The 15,511-nt window shown below is 41.8% G+C and overlaps 1 protein-coding gene across 6 annotated transcripts in view; it reads left to right on the top strand.

Annotated features, from left to right (window-relative positions):
* ntrk3b (neurotrophic tyrosine kinase, receptor, type 3b) overlaps positions 1–15,511 on the top strand; it is a 166,515-nt gene that overhangs the window by 36,101 nt on the left and 114,903 nt on the right. The gene's annotated exons all lie outside the window — the stretch shown is intronic.

The raw sequence follows: 15,511 nt of genomic DNA, 5'->3' as shown, positions 1-15,511 counted from the left end.
CTGAGAGGCAGTTTGGTCCTCTTTCCTTCTGTGGATGACTGCTGTTAGACTGTGTGTGTGTGTGTGTGTGGGGGGGGGAGGGGGGCAGTTCATAATGTTGACACTAAAGTAAACAGGACCCGTTGTCACTCCCAACTTGTAAAATCCAGACGCTTTGTCTGTGTCTCCCAGCGTCCGATATGACGCAGTGGGCGCCCTTGGTGTGTGAATGGAACGCACCGGGGGGAGCAGCAGCTCCGCGGTGCTTTAACATGACGTAGTATTAAGAGCAACAACGGCAGTGATTAGTATGAAAGACTGGAATACTTTCGTTGGTTGGGGTGGTAGATGGGTCAGACAACACAGGACCTTCACCCAGGAGACCAGGGTTCATGTCCTGTTCTTGTCCCGCGTGTCACTAATTTGTCATTTTATAACCCCACCCACGATTGTTTTCCAAAACCCAACTGTCCCGTTCCTCTTTCCCTAAACCCAACTGTTCTGTTCTTGTCCCTTATCTTTTTATAAGCCCACCCGAGATCTTTTCCTAAACTTACCAGTCCTGTTGTTGTGCCGTGTCTCAGTTAGACCCTAGTCCCGAAACCATAGCGACGAAAAGTGACACCAATTGTCCCGACCAAGCTTGATTAGATAAAACATATTTGTATATGCAGCTAAAGGAGAATTTAAGCATCAATAACGACGCCAAAGGAACAGGCCCCAGCGTCCGTATTTTGGGCGATGGGAGTGCGAATCGGTCCGATTTAACCCCGACAGGTCTAGAGCAGACCTGTGTGGTTTGGAGTCGTGTGTTGACATCTTTTAACCCTTGTATGGTATTTGAGTCAAATTAACCCATTTCAAATGTTTACAAGAAGAAAAAATGGTATTTACAAATTTTGTCGACCTGAAAATCAGCGGCCTTACCTTATTTTCTGTGATAAACATGTCTTGCTGACTTAATTCTGAAAATTATTCTGGATATGACCACTTATGTTTTTTCATAGTGGATTGTTAACATAAATTATAACTTCATGTCAAAAAACAAAACCCACTTCCATTTTTAATTGCATATATGTTATCTCAGTTGTTTGAAATTGAGATAAAGACAATATTTGTCAATAGATTATGAAGTAACATTTTATTTTAGAACTGTTTTGAAAACCCCAAATAAGTCACGGGTCAATTTGACCTGAGGGATACGAGAGGGGCCCGAAAGTGAAGACAAAACAAGGGTTAAAGTATGGCTTGTCTCTTCACCTAGTTGGGGGATTGGTAGAGCTAATCGAGCTCATCAACATTTAATGAAAGTTAATGAAATCCCCCTTTCTCTTTAATTGGATCTTCAGAAGATGAATGAACTAACACAAGACTCCAAATAAATACTGTAACCTCCTCATCTCTGCCAGCCTTAATCTTACTAAAAAACTCTTTTTAGTAAGACTTTTAAAAGAATCAAGATCTGCAAAAGACATACAAAAAGATTGGGTGAGAGGGTGAGGATGCATGTTTCCCTTTGTTAAATAAAAGTGGGAAATAATAATAATGATATATATATATTTATGGACGCAAAATGATCCTTTGGGTCGTATTTCCTGCCACTGCTAGGGGCGCTAAGCTATAAAACGCTTCCGTGGCTCGTATTCGAGGGAAAAACGACCTATATCGTTGTATGGACAGAGGACTTGTTGGATTCAAACTAAGAATGTGATGAATGCTACAAATGCTTCATCCTGCATCTTCTGCCACCTAGAGGCATTTACACCGTAACCAGTGAGAGCCGTAACTCAGACAGTCCACGACAAGTTCCTTTTGTGGTCTCATTAGTGCAGATGGACAGTTGCTAGGTGACACAGAAGATAATAATGTCAAAGAAGATGAATTATTATGCCTAAGCTTAGCCTCAGAAGGCCGACCTCATTGATGTTTGTGTCAGACAGGTCTGCTCAAAGCCCGGGCCATCCAGGGCTCAGCTGGCTGCTCCTTTGTGCGGAGAATCAAAGCTCGTCTCATGATCACATGTCCAGACATGTAAGGAAAGAACAAACTGGGGCTGGGACCACAGTTTATTTTCCTTCTTGACAAAAAAAACTAATATTGTTTTCTAAGAAGAATGCACACACGTCAGCCTGACTTTTCATTTGTAAAGAACTACATAACATGTATTTTTTAGCATTTTCTGCTTTCACTCTGTTTTGCAGGAAACAGATATGGTATGGTACAATATAACAGAAATATGTAGCTGAATCATTGGTTAAAAACAGTTCATATATATATGGTTCTAGAGAAAAGAAAAATAGGCTGTATCGTGATACAGAAAAATCACAATATATATACAATTTTAGATTTTCTTCTCCCCCTTATACCTTGTTACTACAACCAACATCACTTAACACTTAACACTCTCTTTCAGTTCATTGTCTTCTCAGTGTTACAGACCTTTTTACTTGACAACAATTGTCCAATCACCAGTTAGCAACTGTAACTAGGCCCATCAGGCCTGTCGTGTTAAAGCTGTGTGCACGGGGCTGAAGTGAGAGAGATGCTCTTTAAATTCCTATTCCATGATACGGATCAGTTTCCAGACCATCAAAGCATATATCAGTTTATTGATTGTTAATAACGTGTTAAACATCAGCGCTCTTTCATTTTCTCACCATCAGGCTGATGGTGGTGGATGTGATGGTGTCACGTCATATGAACGTGGATGTTTCCAAATTCATAGGTTGTCTGAGCCAATCAGCACCATGACCTTTTACTAAAGCCAGGCATGGAAACATTTGAAATAAGCTCAGCCATATTTAATATCCTTTGTTTTTAGCCTTGTTTATTTTCCTAACAGCTCTTGTCAAAGCATTAGTGGTGTAATTATGAGGTGACCTCTTAAAATAAAGCTAATTACAGCATACCTGTGTAAGCTAATTACACCTGTAATCCTGAGGGAGGTCTTTGTTGTTGTCAGGAGGACGGTGGTGCAGACAGGAGGTGCAGAAATGTTCAATAACCATATATTCTGCTGATGTGTCTGATGGTTATTATAGTAAACTAAAACAAATATAAGCAGGGAAAAATACTTTTAGGAAACTGAACAACTAAACAAACTACAGTATATTTGCCAGGTAAAAAGAAAATGATACAGATGTACATGAATGCCAATCATTTTAGATTTTAGCTATGGTATATTTACTAGTGAAAAGTAAAATACGAAGTAAATAAAGGAGACGGCATATTCAACTCTCCCCGTGACGTTGAACCAGAAAGGGAACAGACGGGACGTGAGACGGCGGCGGGGCCTCGGCCCTTAACGCCGGACACTAAAGGAGCGCTAAGATTGAACACTACACGTTCATGGATGTTGTGTTTAATGCAGCTGCATACTTCTGAGTCATCATTTGTTGTCTCTACCAAAATCAATTTGAATCTAAATAATAAAAGCTAAAACTAGCAAACATACTTAGAAAACTAACTGAAATAAAAATGAAATAAAAACATGTTTGATCAGAATCAGCAGAAACAATCTGCTTAGAAAGAAAGGAAATATCGTGTAGGATCGAACACAATGTCATTTTGTTAAATAAAACATCCCATTCATTATTAATTTCACTTGTTTGGGTTTTCAATAAATTGTGTATCCAAATATACACATTTTCTATATACTCTTATGGCAAAACCTTTGTATAGTCATCAGTTATTAAAGGGAAACAAAATTAAAGTCAATTTACACACAATTTATTTCTTACAGCAACAAGTGCTCTACTCTGACTTCAGTATTTTTCTACTTCTTAACTGGCCTCACTGTAAACCTCAATTTAAAAGTACACAGTTGCCATACAATGTGTGTTTAAAATATATATTTCCATGTACTTTTTGGAAAGGCAGCAGCGGGACATTACTCTGATCCAATGGAGTCACTAGACACTAGGCAGTTCTAGTCCACTAGAACTGCCCCTGGACACCTACCATCCTACCTCGTCTGGGACCATCTCTTGTCCCGCTCTAACCTCACAAGGGGAAACCGGGTAACCCTTTACTCCCCCACCCAACCACTCTGCAATGCTGCCATGTAGCTGCTTTTAAGATTTTCTTAAACTTTCATGGCTTTAAATCGACAGGATAGCTTGAAGACAGGAAAGAGGAGAGAGAGGAGGGATGACATGCAGCAAAGGGATTCAAACCGGGGCCGCGGCCCAGTCCTCAGCCTCCTTGGGGCGTACACTCTGCCAACTACCAGAGCTCAGCTCCTCTAAAGCTCACTTTGGCCCGTTGTGTTTTTATGCGGGGTTATGGGCCAGACTAACTCTTGGTCTTGAATTCACCGTGAGGTTGCTAGGAAAACAGCGGAGAGTAAGCTGGAGCTTTCCTGATGTATTAAACAGAAAAGCAAGATCAAAATGAGTTACGTACATGGGTAAATGAGAGATATTTGGTTCATGGATAACATTCACCTGAGGTGGGGTTAATTGTTACATAAAGTGCTAAGCCACGGTCTAAATAATTAAACCCCTTCAAGTTATATCTAGTCATATAACCCATCTCTAAAAGCTCTGAGTTTCTCCGACACGGCTGGCAGAGTTCATTTTTTAAAATCACCAGCTTTATTGATAGGGTGAGGAAAATGTTTGCTAACTTAACCCAAAGGTGCAAATGAGTCAATTTATTAATATTAAAGTGAAAATCTAGTTCTAAGTCAAGAAGAATTATTTTTAAATATTTCTTTGGGTGTTTTGTCTGAAAACAGACCACTCATCAAGTCAATATGTTACCATGATGGTCTCTGGGGTGCCAGTGACTCAGCAGCTAGTCCCAGCTCACCAATTGTTCTGGTTAGATAAGTGATGAAACAGCCTTGAACCTCTTTAGTACCATAAGGGGACATTAAAGGAACAATCAGTAATAACTTTCACATTCTTTGCAAAAAATGACCATACTCCGCGCCAGTAAGTCCACTATTACATCTATGGCTGGGGAGAGGTGAAGCTGTCTCCTCTGTACTCCATGTTTTACGTCATGCATTGACCAACCTCTGCTCCCTGGACTACCCTGAATGTGTGCCACTGACCTATACTCAGACCTATACAACATGCAGCCACCAGACGAAAAGGAGAAATAGCTCCCTTGGTAGTTTCACATCTTAATTTAACACCACAAAACACAATATTATAAGACTGTTTTCCAGTTAAAGTAGCTCTTTATCGGCAGGCTGCAGCATCATGGGAACAGGGTGGTTATAGAGTTTAGGCTGGAAGAGGAGACATGACTGCCACTGTATTTTCTTTATACTTTCTGCTCTTATACTCAACTAAAGTCCATATTATTGTTGACGTAATCAACCATTTGTAATGTGATTTGTAGTTGTAGATGCAATGTATAGAGCTTTGTGCTGTATATTGAATTCTAAGAATTATTAAAATAATTGTATGCAGACAGAGGCTAATGCCTGTAACGCAAGGAACTATTTTATGAAGGCCTGTAGTACGGTGGCCGACAGGGCCAAACATGCTGCAACACACAACAGAGACAACACAAGCAAATTAAGAAAATGACTTCAGTAATTTCACAACACAAGCACAGCATTCAGCAAACGCCCTGCAAATACACACAACACAACCAAATACACAACCAAAAACAAATGCAATAAATGCAACAAAACAACGCTGTATCCAGATTACACAACGGAAGTTCTCCAGGTCTCAGTTTTCCCGTCAACACGACCACATGGAAAACTGAATCCTTCAGACAAGCATACTTGTCTAAATTTAGTTGTTACCAGATCTCTTTAATGTGGCTTTCAACATTTTTGACGTAAAAGCAGTCGTTGTGTGTTCCCATCCTTCATGTAGTTTATCCAAATGCTCTTTAAGTTGCTAAGTGTTTCTGCAGATGTTCAGTAGCCTGAGGATGTTTGTCCCCTGTCAGACTCTCTGTAGCATCTGATTGGCTTTACTCTTACCTGCTGAATGTCATGGTAGAGATATAAAGGGACAAAATGAAATGTCTTTAGATAATAGTAATTGTATGGAGGTGCTTTGTTCCGAAACCAAGAGCCTTTCCCCCCCAAAGATCCACTTATTTGGGCATTATGAACACAGAAATCGCACTTGGTTTGTTACCAATCGATCCCTAGAGCGGTTTATCCGCAGTGTGAACATAAGCAACCCGGCAAAGGAAAGAACTGGAGAAAAAATAAGAGGGAAATCTGGCCAGAGGCGGATTATTCGGTCACATTTCTGACCAACTCTGACAAAACACAAACAGCATTTGTTCACGATTTTGAGAATGTCTTGGACCTGTGGCTGTGTGAACTGAGCAAAAAACAAATGCAACAATTATAGAATGTTAGCCAAGGAATGGGAACACAATTAAAAAGCTACGTGTGCAAAAATGCCATTAATCACCTTCAGAATGTGCTTTAAAATTACACACACACGCGCACACACACACACACACACACACACACACACACACACACACATACACCTGGTGCCACTGAAGATTTTGTACTACAGTACATGTCAGTGATCTAAAGGACATCTTGTGTATTGCAGCTATGGAGATTTATATTAAAGGAATAAATAGTGTTATCTCAGCATGGTGATGGGACTGCACTGCGTTAGCTTCATTATCATTTATACCATTCATTTTATGGCTCACTGTGGCCTGCTCTGTGTCCGTCTCTCCCACGCTCTCGCTGAAGCGGCTGAGAAGTGGTCACATGACCTTGCTCTGCTTGGCCAGGCAGGCAGAGGAGGCGTGCCAGTGAAGAATGGTCAAACGATGCAGGACTGTTCATCAGCAGTTTCAAATGCAGCGATTTCATCAAGGCGTTGGGTCGGTGCATGCAGTCACAAATACTTTTTCCCACAAACGTTTTTTTATGTGTACTTGACCATTGACCTTTTACATAGCCCCCCCCCCTCTTTACTGGGACTCTTGGCCTGCTTGTTGCTCGAACCTTCATGGAATACCACATTGGTCTGTATACTAAGACGCTGATTACCACATCTTCCCCATTTTTAATCACCTGTATCTTGAATAAGTATTTTTGAAGATATGAAATACAGAGTATTACTGTTTTGCAAGTTGCCCTGGGATACTGTTAGTGAAGCATAAATTGTCATCCTTAAAGCCTTTTCTCTCAAAAATGAAACATTAAGTAGTTTCAGAAAATAGCGTCACATACTTACACACTTCCCTGTCAGACTCTGGATGTGGTCAGAAGGACAGGTTTTAGCGGTTAGCATTTTCTATCTCTCCTCCATGCCGTTCTGGGACAGCTGTTCTTCTTTTCTGATCGGCAGAAGTGTGTGTTGACCTATGAAAGCAACACACACTTGCACATAGCAAGGCCTATAGCATGTATTTGTATAGATGGATGGATGGATGGATGGATGGATAGATTGATAGATGGATGGATGGATAGATGGATGGATAGATGGATGGATGGAGAGAGGGAGTAAAGAGAATTAGTTTTTTGAGAAATGCCAAACAATCAATATAAGAGTGCAAAATATACAAAATAAATAAATTCTAACACTAGAAAAGTTAACTGTTGTACAGAAAAGGAATGAGGAGTAATTAACATTAAACATTAACATTACATTTTAATGTTAATTAGTAATAACATTAAAATTGTCATGACATAAAAAGTAAAATTATAATTCAAATTAAAGCGGAAAATGCATTTTTTAGCTTAAATTACCTCAACTGAACATCTTCGGAGTCATTGGAGTGGTTATGTGATATGACGAGATGAAGGTGGTCGTCTCGCTCCCTCCCTTGGACGTTTTGGCAGGCAAGACGCATGATTTAGCATCAGGAAGTATCGCGTGATATCAGGTCTCGCGGCGCTGCACACATGCGCCCATCCAGGAACCGGCTGCAGGCCACTCAGCTGACTGCAGAGGATTCAAGGAGAGAATAAGATTATAGAAAACAGAGTCACATTGATCCTGTGCTTGATTTCCTCTTGCTTCTAGGAGTGAGGACTCAGTATTCTAGCTCTGCTACTACAACATTCATCTCACACACATTTATCCTGCACTCAAAGAACCGGGTGGAAATGTAGTCAATAAACAAAGGTGCCACTACAAGGTCTTGTTCTTTCAAGTCATTTCCGGGTCCAGTTCTCCACTCGATGCTCCTGGGCGGCCAGGCGCTGTGCTGGTCCCTGCCTGTGTCAACTTAAAGGTCAGCGTCTGGATGGTTGTGCAGCTCCTCCCTTTATTCCAGTGCAGCTGAGGGAGAAGCAGAATAAATCTGGAGGGAACGTTGTCACCAGGGAGTTGGAAAGGTCACTCCCCACTGGGAGAAGGAAGTGGAGAGACACACTCTCATTAAATCGTCCCGGCTACTTGTTTCATTATATTTATTTTTTTATTCCTAAATGTCATTTTCATACCTGGGCCAGCTGGCCAGCGAGCCGGAGACCACCTTTTAATTAGAAGTCTGATTATCCCCGGTTTACCTTGTCGAGGCTTTTAGACTCTCTTCCTTTTCTCCTTCCTCCTCTGTGTCTTTTTAAAAGAGTTACTGGTTCAGGTCTTTAGGTAGCCTCCTCCCTGCCTGGGAGATGAAACCGTTCTCCAGATGACTGCTGCAGTCTAGCGTCCTGCCTTGCCCTTCCATCGGCATGTAAAAACAGAGTTGTGATCTTGAAGGTGTAAATGAATGTCCGTGTCAAGCGTCTTCCATCCCATTTGAGGCAGTTAGCTGATCCTTAGCCCAGAAGCAGGAGGGGTCCAGTGTAATGCTGGAGGCCATTTTATCCAAACCGTGCTGTCTTGACTCATTGGCCGTTGAAGGGACTGCAATCGAGACCTTTTTTATGAGACGAGTTCTGCAGCCATAGATAGTTTAGACAGGTCAATTGTTAAGTGTGTATTCAACGTTTTCTTTTTACTTGGTTTCAAAGCCATTGAATCCATTGAAGAACACCATAACCCTTCTGTTGTATGAAACGGAGTTGACTTGAGGTGGCAACAGCCCAGTAGGTAGTGAAAACTGAAAAAAAAGAAGAAAAAAGTGGACTGTCTATTTTAGAGAGCTGCTATTATAAAACCCAAACAAACTGGTTCAATCTGTGAAAAAGTAATGAGACATATTTTCCTGTAACCTACGCAAGTGCTTCATTAGAGATGCTCCGTTGTACTGAGGAGCTCTTAGGGTGAGTGTATGTAACACTTTGATTATGAAATAGAATCCAATGAGCTAATCTTTTCTGCAAAAAAATGAATACTCCTTTGTTTAAAAAAAGAATGTTTACCTCTTCAGAGCTTTTATGTATGTACATAGGTATGTTATGTATGTACCTGAGATTGCTAAATCTTGGAGAGTCTTTATTTTACAATATAGGAATGTAGATGTGAACAAAGCCTTGTTATTACAACATTTTTAATTTGTATTATTAATCACTTTTTAAGAAGTTAATTACGATTTCTGAAATCAAAAAATATATACATATGTGTGATTCATTAATGTCATCAAAGCAAATGTTAGAGAACTAACATAGGTGAGGGACGTGATTAAAATACATACACGTCTCCCAAAAGGAAAATCTATCCGTCTGTCTTTGGTTTTCTGAAAAGGAACACAGCGGTGGTGTTCAAGGGGACTTCCTGCTTCCTTTCCCAGTGGGAGAATGGGCCGGTGGCTGCTCTGCTATTCGTTGGAATGGAGTTGGTGTCATTCTACTGCATATGTGTAGGTGCTCCGTGGCGAGCCGTAGCGCTATCTCTTACTCTGTTGTTCTCGCTTAAAAACTGGCTAAGAATGGTAAACGATCAGTTTGATTGGCTGAAGTTATTGCTGTATTAACTGGATTAGCTGCACACGCGGTCTGTGGTTGCACCTTGAAGATTATTATTAGTTTTATCATGTATTGAAATACCACGGCTACCATAAAGATCAATGGTGGTTTTTGCTTCCAACGTCGTCTTCCAGGCAGCTACCCCTGACCTTAACCCTAAACAGAACCACTGCCGTGCTGCCTGGAAGGAGACGTTGGAGGCAAAAACACCAAACACCTATCAGAAATGCTTCTGTGGGAGTCACCGCATGACTTTTGATTCTTTGAGAACTGCACAGCGGGTGTTTATTTTTAGCCATCCTTTCTCAAGTTGGGCATTGCCCTGGAGGAGGACTACCTCCTACACTATACCCTTTGATGACCAACGTTGTTTATTCCAGCAAGCCGTCATTTTCATCAAATAATGCATATGCGTATGCTATACATACTGGCCCTGGATTCACATAGCCATGCAGAATCCACCCTCGAATCAACAGTAATTTAGTTGAAATCGTACTCGCACTCGGTTCCTGCCCACTGGGCTCTGTGTGGTCGCGTTCCTGCTTTCCAAGAGTGGTAAATTGAAAGTTGGCAATGCTCTGCGGGTAAAGGTTGCATGGACCTGATTCCTCCCACAGGCTGGCCTGCCGCTCTGCTCTGCCAGAGCTGGAGTCATGTGACTGTGGGGGATAGCTGATGGGGAGGTGTAGGGTACTTCAGGATCTCCCTCTAACATTAGATTTTGTAGTAGACTGCCCCCGCCGTTTAAAAAAACAACCTTTCCACCCACAATGCACCACGTGAAATCATTCTTTAGTGTGGGAAACAGACCATCCAACACGTTGTTGCTGGGCCAGCTGCTGTGATGCTACAGTGTTTAAACCAAACTGCTGTTTGATAAGGTAGACTGCTTGGTTTTCAAGGTATTATTCTGGAGTCGTGGTAAGGGATTTTTTCCATTTTAGAAAAAAAGTGACTTTTTCATTTAAAAACAAAAACTGCAGCTCTACAACAGAAAAGAAGACATTAGAGGCAGGCCTATAGCAAGGCTCATTTCCCAGACGTGGAGGTTTGGGAGGGCAAACAATCATTCCAAATAGAATCAGCGTATTCATAAATGTATACTGAGTTCAAAATTATAATCCACCCTCATGCTCGGCTGCTGGGATGTGCGTGTGGCTAATCTGACTGTAAACGCAAACATGGAGGCTGGCCACCCTGTGATAGTGGTGTCATGGAGCATGGTATCTGCCGGCCATGTGGACTGCAGGGAGAGACGCTCGGCTGGTCACCGGCCGACAATCTGCCGCAGCTTGACCACTGGGACACTCGCCGCCTGTCGGTGGAATGCATCGGCCCATGCTCTAGGTCTGTACGGGTTGTATTTATCTATAGAATGAGCTCTGGGGCCAGATGAGATTGTGCAGAGCTTAAATAGACTGATGCTGAGGGAGTACCTCTCAGAATGGGACATGCAGACAGGTGGCTCCAGTGGTCTGTCAGACAGGAAGCCCTGTCAGACATGGCTACGGCTGCTGGGCGTCTTCCTGGTTATAGTTTACTTGAGACATTGTCACCATGTGTTTCACAGGCATTCCAGCATTTAACTTCTTGTAGTAGTAGTAGTAGTAGTAGTAGTAGTAGTAGTAGTAGGATTGTGCACCACACCCAGGACTAATCAGTAAAACCTTTTAAGCCAACTGAAGTCAAAGGAAGTTGACTGAAAATGAGTCATTTGAGATATAAAGGAGTTTTGTTGTCATACCCCACAATAAATACATACAATAATGCTCTCACAGCTTTCACAATCTGACCATACCCAGCATGAGTTGATTAATAATAAGTGACTGTTAAGATCAAATGAAGGTGTGCTCCAATCCCTTTAACTCTGTTTTGAATGGATCTCTAAAGAGGAAACTATTTGCCAGAAGACTTAGATGAATAATTGTTTACAACTTGTCCTATTTTGTCAGCTTTGGCCATCCTTTCTATTGGTAATGACAACACTGCACTCACCGAAGTAAGAGCTGAGATCTGATGAAAAGGTTGCAAGCTTGCTAACAATAATTAAGAAGTTTGGCTGACCTGGGGGTTTAATTATGTAATTATCTGGCTACTTCTTGGCATCCCCTAATCTCAGCAACTATTTCGAGGACAGCGTTAACAAAACCAATATCATAATATATTGTCCAAACCATAAAATAAGGTTTTGAGTATTTCTACCTCCTAGTCGTCCTTAATCACTTAAAGCAACTTTAGGGTAAATGATTAGATTGCTGCGTGTGTGTGTGTGTGTGTGTGTGTTTGTGTGTGTGTGAGAGAGTGTTGCTCAGTGTTTCTATAGTGCCTTAATTACTTTTCTTGCTTTACTCAGTCAACGTCTCAAACAAATTGATCTTGGAGTGATGCATGGCTATGAAAAGCCCAGGCATTTCATAGCCATGCATACAATATACAGTAATACATCATCACTGTATAATGATTATAAGACATTGTATAGTAAAACATTGTCCTGTGGTTTGACAGATGGTTATTTTACACCAAATCAGACTTTGATGCAAGATTGCAGGACTGAGTCAGTGAGAGAAAATCCCAGAAAGAGGACAAGGTGGGCAGAAGACGTACAGAGAAACTGGCTCTAACCAAGCCTGAAAACTAATTGGGGAAGTGATAAAGAAGACTGACAGAAAGAGAGAGAGATTCAGAAATAGAAACTGAAACATAGGCCATAGTAGATAATGATGGGAAGGAAGAGCCAGAGACAGAGAAATTAGGCATGAAAGCAGTACTAAGGGAGAAGGAGGCCTTCACCTCCAGTCCCATTCAGAGAGACAGAGACTGGCCAGGCTGCACTGGCAATCTTTAAATCCATAATCACAGAAGTCTAACGCAGCCTAATGCTTTATGACAGCTGTGCTGGTCCTGAGACGGCGGTGGAGGGTTGTGGGTCGTGGTGAGCCACAGGAATAACAGGTTCAGTTAATCTGTAGGACAGGACATTCAGTCTCACGGGTCTCCATGTCAACTGGCGGGACTGGATCGATAGCGTCTGTAACACTGAGCTCTCTCCTACGCGCCTCAGGTTCAAACCTCCCAACGACAGTTCATTGCATCCTCACCTCGCTTCCTTCCCTTTCCTGACGTCGCTTTTGATCTCTTGAGGGTTGAACAACCATGGGGGGGGGGGGGGGGGGAAAGACATTTTCTTTCTTTCCTGAGCTGACAGAGCGGGTAAAAATAGTTACTTTCATCTCGGTGAAAGAGTGTTTTTTGCGGTGTGCAGGAGCATCTCTGCGGCTCTCCGTCCTCTCAGCCAAGGTGGTGGAGTGCTTTTAAGTCGCGGTGCAGGGGTCGAACATGCAGTGGCACCATGCTCCACTCGCACAGTGTTAACTAACTGTGTTCCTGTCTGTCAGTGCCTGCGACTAAAAGCTGGAGGAGCACCAGCAGCTCCTCTCTCCGAGGCAGCTGAACCCCACAGGCCACATGAGTTTCTCTGACTCCTGACTCCCCTCCGCTCACTTCCGTCCTCCCACATCACTCGCCACTCAAACCGTAACCTGTGAACTGACAGACAGTTGTCTGGCTGAGGCCTGACATTTGGTGTAAACAGCGCCAAGTCCTCCGACACAGGCGCTGTCAATCAAACGACAGTGGCGAGGAAGCCTCAGATGTGTTTGGACAAGAGGATGAGGATTTCAGCCGAGTAGATTGCTATTTACTGTGGTGGGAGGGGTGTGTGTGTGTGTGGGGGGGGTGAATCAGGCCTTTTCTTCCCAGCCCTGTGGCTCCGATGCCTGGCCTCTGGATGGAGCCTCTGGCCTCTCATGCACTTCTAGTGTGCAGTGCTGTGAGAGTGCACCAGTGGTCTGATTTCCCCTTGACAGAGACAGATAGGAGACTGACTTTGATCATTTGGAAAAGGAAATAAGTTTTTTCCTTTCTGTGTATCAAGGGAGGCTGATAAGATGGCTGTTCGGAGCGGTGGAGTTACAGTCTGTTTCCATCTCCACACTTTCACAGAATCATAGATTTCAGCTTTAATAACAGATTGAAGAAAAACAATCAATTTGTTCCCAGATGTAATCATTTTTTTGGCCATACTCATTTTACTTGGCTGAACTATTAATTGTTTTAAATTCAAATCATGGTTAGAAAAAGTCTAATTTTCAAAATGCTGGAGCGGCAATTTGAATTACCTACATAAATACCAATGTCATAACAAGCTGTTACACTCTAATTGTTCATTTTAATTGCAATAATAACCACAAATAATTAATGTTAGCCAATTTTAATACTGTGAGTTGGCAAAACAACAAAAGTCACTTAACTGTTTGGTTGTTAAAATGCTGTCTGATCCATTTAAACCCACCTCACTCTGGATCCTTTGGATGATTGGGCTGGGCTGTTTTTGGCTGTTCAAAAAGATACACAAACTGTCTAGGTGTTAATTTCAGACAGTTCCAGTAGTGGGGGTAGATCTGCAGTTGTTGAGTTCACATTAAATACCAACAGTTGTAATACATTCACAGAATCTCCCATTAAGCATTACATGATGACATGATGTGCTGAATGAATAAAAGAATCGGAGCTGTGAGGTAGCTGTCAGTCTCTGAAGCCAACGCTAGCTTTCTTAGCTTCAGCAGATCACTAATGGTTATGAATAAGAATGTTGGCAGACATGACGTACCAAAAATGTGTCAGTAGCTCCACATACGAACAAAGCCACTTTACAATGTGTTATGTTGGTGTAGTTTAGATTGATGCCAAGTGCTGTTAACTCACTGATCTAATGTGTTAATGAATGCAGGCTAAATTAGATAATTATTCTACAGGAAAGCAAGGCAAGTTTGACTTTTATCAAACTGACAGGTTTTTTAAAAAAAGTGTCCCGAAAGATAAAGTATAACAAAATTACCACAATTTAAATCAGAGAGAATGCACTTGGATATTTTCCTTAAAGCGCATACATGTGGATATTATTATGACAGCATCATTTGTGTTCAAATGCCAGTAGAGCATGTATGGATTATTGAGACTCTACATTGAATGGTTTTACTAGTTTTATTTGCTAGCTAGGTCTAGCTATTGATCTTAAAAATAGCCAGCCTGTATTTGAGCCCCAGAAGTGAGACAGCTGGAGTAAGTGCTCACTCTCAGAGGTGCTAACGCCCTGCCTCTCTCCAAATGTCTAAAAGACTCTGAAGTGATGTTAGCAATCACAGCTTAAGACTCACTGAACCCTTTGATAATCAGAAGAGCCTTCTTTCATAAATGTCACCATGAGTGTACTGTGCTGAAGTGAACACTCTCATTCTGCTGCCACACCAGAGCTGCTTTTTGTCTTATATTCCTTTTTTTAAATTATTTATTAGGGACCATGCACAGTTTGAGCCCTGTACCAGAGTTAGCTATGCAGCTAATTTACATTTGTAGTGGTGTGTATCCGTCTTATTGAGACAATTCAAGAAACAACATCATAACAATGCAACACATTGTGATTCAAAGTAGGAGTAAAATGAATTATTTCCTCATTTTATATTAAAAACTGAATGACACCCCCAGCCTCCACATTACCCCCCCTCCTCCTCAAAAGCTACAGACTCAGAATGGGACATACTAAGGAAAGCTCATTGTGGGACTGGCTCTAGTGGCTGGAATTCTGGACTCCAGATACAGTATTAGGGGACCACTAAGGTCTATATAAAAGAGACTTGAGATACAGTATTAGGGGACCACTAAGGTCTA

This window comes from Etheostoma cragini, chromosome 1 (genome assembly GCF_013103735.1).
Source record: "Etheostoma cragini isolate CJK2018 chromosome 1, CSU_Ecrag_1.0, whole genome shotgun sequence".
Lineage (NCBI taxonomy): Eukaryota > Metazoa > Chordata > Actinopteri > Perciformes > Percidae > Etheostoma > Etheostoma cragini.
This window is presented reverse-complemented; position numbering and strand designations above follow the sequence as displayed.